The sequence below is a fragment of the Xenopus laevis genome, chromosome 7L (assembly GCF_017654675.1).
Source record: "Xenopus laevis strain J_2021 chromosome 7L, Xenopus_laevis_v10.1, whole genome shotgun sequence".
Classification (NCBI taxonomy): Eukaryota; Metazoa; Chordata; class Amphibia; order Anura; family Pipidae; genus Xenopus; species Xenopus laevis.
This window is the reverse complement of record NC_054383.1, coordinates 38,128,226-38,135,699: the sequence shown is the minus strand read 5'-3', so window position 1 is coordinate 38,135,699 and position 7,474 is coordinate 38,128,226.

The window sequence follows — 7,474 nt, the reverse complement described above, 5'->3', positions numbered from 1 at the left end:
CGAATGTGCATGCGCAGAACTACCCCACTCCAGTGCCCATGCGCAGAGAATGCATTGCTGAGGTCTTACGAGGATTGGAAGTTATGTTAGCGGAATTCAGTGGCACTTTTTGTAGTTTGGGTGTGGAAAACTCTTGGCTTTCAGTCTTCACTTCCCAGCTCCATAACTGTAGGATTTGCGATATATTGTGCCGACAAAATATAATACATATCTGCTATGGTGACGAATGCACTGGTTGTGTATGTACAGTGTGCAGATGTGTATCATGTATTAGGAAGTACCTACCAGCAAACATGGTGGGCTGTATACTCCACAGACAACATTTTTGAATACCCAGAGAAAACTAATACTTGCAGGGAAGTTTGCAGATGTATTATTCCAGCTGACTAACATAAAATCATAGCGCTTGTAGTTCACTTGAACAAGTTCACTGCCCCTCCCTCTGGGGCAGATTTACTAAAGGGCGAAGGGACTAACGTTAGCGAAAATTTGCCAGCGAAGGAGATAGACTCTAGCGGTAATTCGCTTCCTTACGCCTGCGGAAGTTGCACTCTGGCGAAGGGACGTAACTACGCAAATTCACTAAGATTTGGATTTTACTGACCGTTACTCTTGCGCCAGACTTGCCTTCGCCACCTCAGACCAGGCGAAGTGCAATAGAGTAGACAGGAGTTCCTCAAAAAATAGTTGAACATTATTCTAAATCCCAAAAAACACTGGCGACTTTTCATTTTTCAGGCTGCAAAATATCGTAAATTTTTTCTGGGCTTCCCCCCTACATTTCCTAACATATGGCACATAAACTATACAGTGGGCTCATGTGTAGGGCAATATAACAACTCTATTTTTTATTAAGGTTTCCCAGGCTTGTGTAGTGTAATGTATTGGCTGCAACATATACGTCCATTCAACTTTAACTTCCCACCGTATGCAATTTAGCCAATGCTAGCAGCAATGCTAGCACAACTTCGCTTCGCTTGCCACAGTAACGCTAGCGCTACTTCGCCAGCGTTCGGCTCCATGGACGCACCTTCGGATTTTAGTGAATTAGCGTTGTCCTAGTGAATTTACGCCTGGAGAAGTGTTGCTATGTGAGCGAAGTGGGCGTCAGCGACCCTCAGTTCCCTGTGCCTTTCCTCTAGCACTGTGTAATGCTGCTGGACAGCAAGATTAAAACTAAAGGAGAACCTACTTGAGCCAACAAATGGGCCCTCGAGAGATCCTGCCCTGCTTGATATCTGGCCGATTGACCAGGTATAAAGGAGACGTATTGAATAAATGGTAAACCCCTAATTTTGTAGGAAATAAAAAATACTATATGGTGCTGGTTTCACTTTCAGCTAAAAATGAATATTATCTATAAAAAATACCCCCTTTATTGGAGCTCCCTATAGATCTGCTATGGTCCCTGTCGGTGTTTCAAATGATGGGTGGTCGCAGGGTCGGACTGGACCCGCTCCCCGATCAGGGTGAACTAAAACAAAAATAAGCGCGGTGCGGTGCGCCTGCAATTCATGCATGTGCACGGTGCACAGGCTGTTCGTGCATGCACGTGGCACGCTTGCTTTTGGGCATGCGTGCGGGGGCTCCAAGGTCGGAACCTGGTGCGCCCTAACTGCGCCAGTCCGACCCTGGATGGACGTATCCTAACGGTCCGTGCCACAAGAACAGTATGAGGTGCATAGCCAATCACAGTCCTGCAGTCACACAAGCAGAAATAGGCTTCAGTTCCCTATCTGGTTAGCCTAGTATATTGACCTTGGGTAACTGTAGGCCTCAATTATGATCTGATGATTTAGCCCACTGAATTGATACCATGTATGCCCAATTGTAGCTATCTGGTAATAGCCAAAGGCCTATCTAACATAAATTAATTCTGCAATAACTGAAGGTCCATGCACAGACTGAAGATAACTGGAGGCCTGTCCACAATTGGTTTGGCAATGGACAGAGGCATTTGTACAGGAACAAGCAGAGAAAACTGTAACTCGCTGCACTACAGAAGTAGCCCATGCCGGTGCAGTTTTCACCTAACAGTTATCAAGTAAGCAATTATAATCCCTGGTGGTGGCTTACATGTGGACAGGTGGTTTATATGAAACCAGTTCACTTAACAAATTGTGGTGTGGTGTAGACTCACTGGTAGTCAAACATAAAGGTGTAAAAACTAATCACACTCTCACCTAGTGACAAACAAGCTAAATGTAAATTGAAAGCTCCTTGGGTTGTGTGCTCTTTTCACAACATGATCCCCAAAGTTACAATTTACCCTTCAATTCATCTTCATGGTGTTTTCATACATTCATACCTTAAAGGAAAACTATACCCCCCAAACAATGTAGGTCTCTATAAAAAGATATTGCATAAAAGAGCTCATATGTAAAACCCTGCTTCATGTAAATAAACCATTTTCATAATAATACACTTTTATAGTAGTATGTGCCATTGGGTAATCATAAATAGAAAATTGCCATTTTAAAAAATAAGGGCCGCCCCCTGGGATCGTAGGATTCACTGTACTCACACACAAACCAAACAAACCATACATGTTAGGTCACATGAGCCAATTAACAGACAGAGTTGTGTCTTTTGCTTCAACACTTCTTCCTGTTACAGTTAGAGTTGAAGTATTTCTGGTCAGGTGATCTCTGAGACAGCACAGAGACCATCACGAAATGGTGGCTCAAGGCAAGAGATGTAAAAGGGCAATATTTACTTAAATATATATTCCAGTTTGGTGAGATTCTTTAATATGCCACTTAGTATGATATGAACTATCTGTTGCTTAAGTGTTCATTTTGGGGGTATAGTTTTCCTTTAAGTCTACTAGAAAACATTAATGGGATTGCTCATCTTTGAGTTTACTTTTAGTATGATACAGAGAGTGATATTCTGATACTATTTGCAACTTTTTTTACTATTTGTGGTTTTGGAGATATATAGCTTTTTAATCAGCAGTTCTCCAGTTTGCAATTTCAGCAATCTGGTTGCTAGGGTACAAATTACCCTAGCAACCATGCACTTATTTGAATAAGAGACTGGAATACGAATAGGAGAGGGACTGGATAGAAAGATGAGTAATAAAAGGTAGCGTTAATAATAAATGTAGCCTTACAGAACATTTGTTTTTTACAGACGCTCAAATCTCTAACTGCCTCCTGGCTATCTCAAATTGGATGAACCAGCACCACCTCAAACTCAACCTAACAAAAACTGAACTTATCATCTTTCCACCTAAGCCTGGTCCTACTCCCCTATTTACTATCTCTATTGATGGCATGCTCATTAATCCTGTCAACTCAGCACGCTGTCTGGGGGTAATCTTTGACTCCTCTCCCTCCTCTCTCTGATCATATTAACAACACTGTCAAAACCTGTCACTTTTTCTTACGCAATATTGCCAAAATCCATCCCTTCCTTCCACCTGATACATCCAAGACGCTCATGCATGCTCTCATCCTATCCAGACTAGATTACTGTAACCTTCTACTAACTGGCCTCCCTAACTCCCATCTCTCCCCTCTACAGTCTGTATTAAACACTGCTGCCAGAATTATCCTCCTCTCATCCAAAAGGGTACAGGCCCCTCCGCTGCTGAAGTCCTTATCATGGCTTCCTATAAAACAAAGAATAATTTATAAACTCCTCCTCATAACCTTCAAAGCCCTTTATTCCTCTGCACCTAACTACATCTCATCTCTTGATTCTCTATATGTTCCTCTCAGAGCAACCGCTTGGTTGTACCCCCCACTACTACTGCTGTTTCCCGTATCAAACCCTTCTCTATTGCGACTCCATACATTTGGAATGCCATTCCTGAATCTCTCAGGAGAGAATCCTCCTTCTGTGTTTTTAAAACAAAACTCAAAGACTACCTCTGGGAGCACCGGGATAACACCTGAACTGGCACTTATATAACAGTGTAACAAACTGTAACCCACAGCACCTTAATACCCCTCTGAATTGTGTCTCTATTTTACCCTCCCATTTAGACTGTAAGCCCTACGGGGTATGGTCCTCTAGCCTTTTGTTTCCTTGACATTGAGCAATTAATCTGTATTGTAATTATATTTTTTAGATTTAGGTGAATTGTATTTCTAATAATGCACTTATTGTTACTTTTTATTCAAATGACCCCTTGTTTGTTACTACTAATTTATTGTTTTGCTGTACAGTGCTTTGCAAATAAAAATATACATACATACATGCATACATACATACATACATCTTCTACAACTTCTAATCATAACATAACTGGCAGCTGCTGAAACTGTATTTCATTTACATGAGATGCTCAGTAAGCAAATCAGTGGACTGAAAGGGAATGGAGTGTTAAACAAACTGAGTTACATCTTTTCTAGAAGAAACTCTGTTAGATTGGGGGGTTCAAGCCCCACTGGGGTTGTCACCTCTGGGGCCACCTACCCCAGGCCCCTGTAGTGACATCCACTCCACACTGCAAACCCCACATGTGCATACCTTGCATTCTCCCTTGTGGCAGCTATGGGGGGGGCTCCCAGGTTTCCAAACAGGGAGAGGACCCCCCGACCCTAAAGAAAATACTGGCCTTTTTACGTTTCTTCTCTATTACTGGTCAGGTGGCAAACATAGTGACATCCAGCGGTCTCTCTCGCTCTGTCCCACATCTGTGGCATGGGCTAGAGCAGCTGAAACACTGGGGTGCACATCTGTGATTCTATCAGGTACTAGGTTGTTGATCTAAGATTGTAACGAGGTAACTGGAAACTCACAAATCCCAGATATAAAAAATAAATCTGGCAGAAACAGCCTAGTCATTTAAGGCAACACAAAGATCATGGGTCCAGGGTAGTCATCCGACATGTGCCAATCAAGATTCTATTAAATATAACAGAAAAGCTATAAATACACTGAAAAATATTTTATCTTATAGCTTTATTGCTATGTCTGAGAGGATGAGCAAGTGTAACAGTTGCAAAATAGCTGAAATATTACTCACAAAATTGGCTTCTGATCATATAGCCCACCAAAATAATATGCTTGCATCTGCCAAATGAAAAAGCAGTCTCATCTTCTATAAACTACAGGTATGGTACCTAATATTTAGAATGCTCGGGACATGGTGTTTTCATACATTCATACCTTAAGTCTACTAGAAAATAACTTAAACATTAATGGGATTGCTCATCTTGGAGTTTACTTTTAGTATGATACAAGATATTCTGATACTATTTGGAACTTTTTTATTATTTGTGGTTTTGGAGCTATATAGCTTTTGAATCAGCAGTTCTTGAGTTTGCAATTTCAGCAATCTGGTTGCTAGGTTACAAATTACCCTAGCAACCATGCACTTATTTGAATAAGAGACTGGAATACGAATAGGAGAGGGACTGAATAGAAAGATGAGTAACAAAAGGTAGCGTTAATAATAAATGTAGCCTTACAGAGCATTTGTTTTTTACATGGGGGTCAGTCTGGAAAGAGCCAGAAGAAGAAGGCAAATAAATTAAAAACTATTAAAAAAAAAATAATGAAGACCAACTGAAAAGTTGCTTAGAATCTATATCATTCTATGCCGTACTAAAATTTAACTGAAAGGCGAACCATCCCTTTAAATAAAACCAATAGACTGGTTTTGTCTCCAGTAAGGATCCATTGAACAATATACTGCTCGGCAATTAGTACAAGCTCCTGGCTCCTTATCCAAGCAGCCTTAGCATACCTCCCAACGTATGAAAAATAGAAATAGGAGCAAAAACATTTGTACGTAGCATGTCAATTTTTCATTGTCCGCTTTATGGAATGTTCCCTAAATAACACACCTATTTTACCAAAACACACCCCCTTTCCATGATTTGATCTCCACTGTGTACAGCAATCAAAATGCACCATGTATTTCAGACAGGCAGATTACATAACTGTTACCTATATGAAATGATGCATGTCCCATACCATAAAACAATGAAACCAATTTACTTTCATTTCATTTTTATTTCCCCCTCTGCTCCCTGAGGACAATCTGCTTTTGTGCCCCATTCACTCATTGTTTATCTGTTCAGGGGCGCAGCTGAGAAACTCACCTCAGATGGCAGCAGCCTAAAGGTTACCAGGAGTGGCAAATAGCTGCTCCTGGTACCTTTAAAGCTGGCCATACATAGGGATATATTCTCATTTGGTGACGTCGCCAGACAAGCAGATCTCTCCCTGATACGCCCACCTTGAGGTAAGAATACGGGAGGTCGGATCGAAGGCCGCATCAATAAACGGATGCGGCCCTTGATCCGATGGAATTCTTAAACCTGCTGGTTCGACATATGTCCGTCTTTCAGCCAGATATTGATTGGCAGGGTCTGACTAAAGGTGGCCATAGATGCAAAGATCCTATCGTACGAATCAAGAATTCGTATGATTTTCGGACCGCGTGTGGAGTCCCGACATTTTTCATCCGGCGGAGATCGGTCATTTGGTCGATTGGACAGGTTTGATTTTGTCCCGACCAATCCTGCTGGAGCCCATTGCGCTCTCATCGTAATCTGATCGTTTGGCCATAGGGCTGAACGTTCAGATTACTCCTGATATAGTCATGCCCGTTAGTGGCATATCGGGGAAAGATCGGCTTGTTTGGCGATGTCGCCAAACGAGCAGATCTTTTCATCTATGGCCACCTTAAGCCGGCAGGACACCGAGAAAAAACCCAGAGGGCCCCTGGCCCGCTCCCCTGATTAGCCACAGTGGTGTGCAAGCATGTGCACAGAGGAGGAGTGAGTTTGGCAGTGGGCCCCTGGTGGCTGCCAATAGGGCCCTTGCTGTTGCTCCGTCTGACTCTGACAATAGATAAAGTCAGTCAGAGGGCCCCATACACTGCCCAATAAGATGCCAGCATCTGTCAGCAGCTTATATCTGCCCATGTATGGAGGAGCCTTAAGAGCTGAAATTCTGATTTTTAATTATTGATCTGACAGCCTCCAGAGTCCTCACCAAACGACAAGGGAGGGTGAAACAACTTTTAGAAGCATGCCAGTGTTAGACAACGCACCTCAGTATAAAAAGAGCTGGACAAGAGCTCTAATATTATAATTGTTTAGGGCTGGACTGAATATTATAGTTGTATCGGTATCCAGTACATAAACAGCCTCCGGAATGCATTAGCACAGGACAGCTACTCCTCTCCCCCCTTCCCCTTCCCCAGAAAGATTAGAGTAAAGAAGCGGACCTTAAAATGCGGCTCTTCTATTGGCTTGGCATTGCAGTAGCATGGAATGCTGGGAAGCGTAGTTCCAGAGGCTGTGTTTGTGGTGTCATGGCAATACAGGAACGGCCTTTTCGGATTCCACACCAAGCCATACTCCAACTGTCTAGGTTTTAAGGCACAGCTTGCTATCCCGAATTCATAGTCTAAATGTCCCGCATTGCTATGACACTACAAAAGCAGTCTCTGGAACTACACTACCCAGCATTCCTTAGGGCTGCCATCTCAATCGTGCTTCCTTGTTCT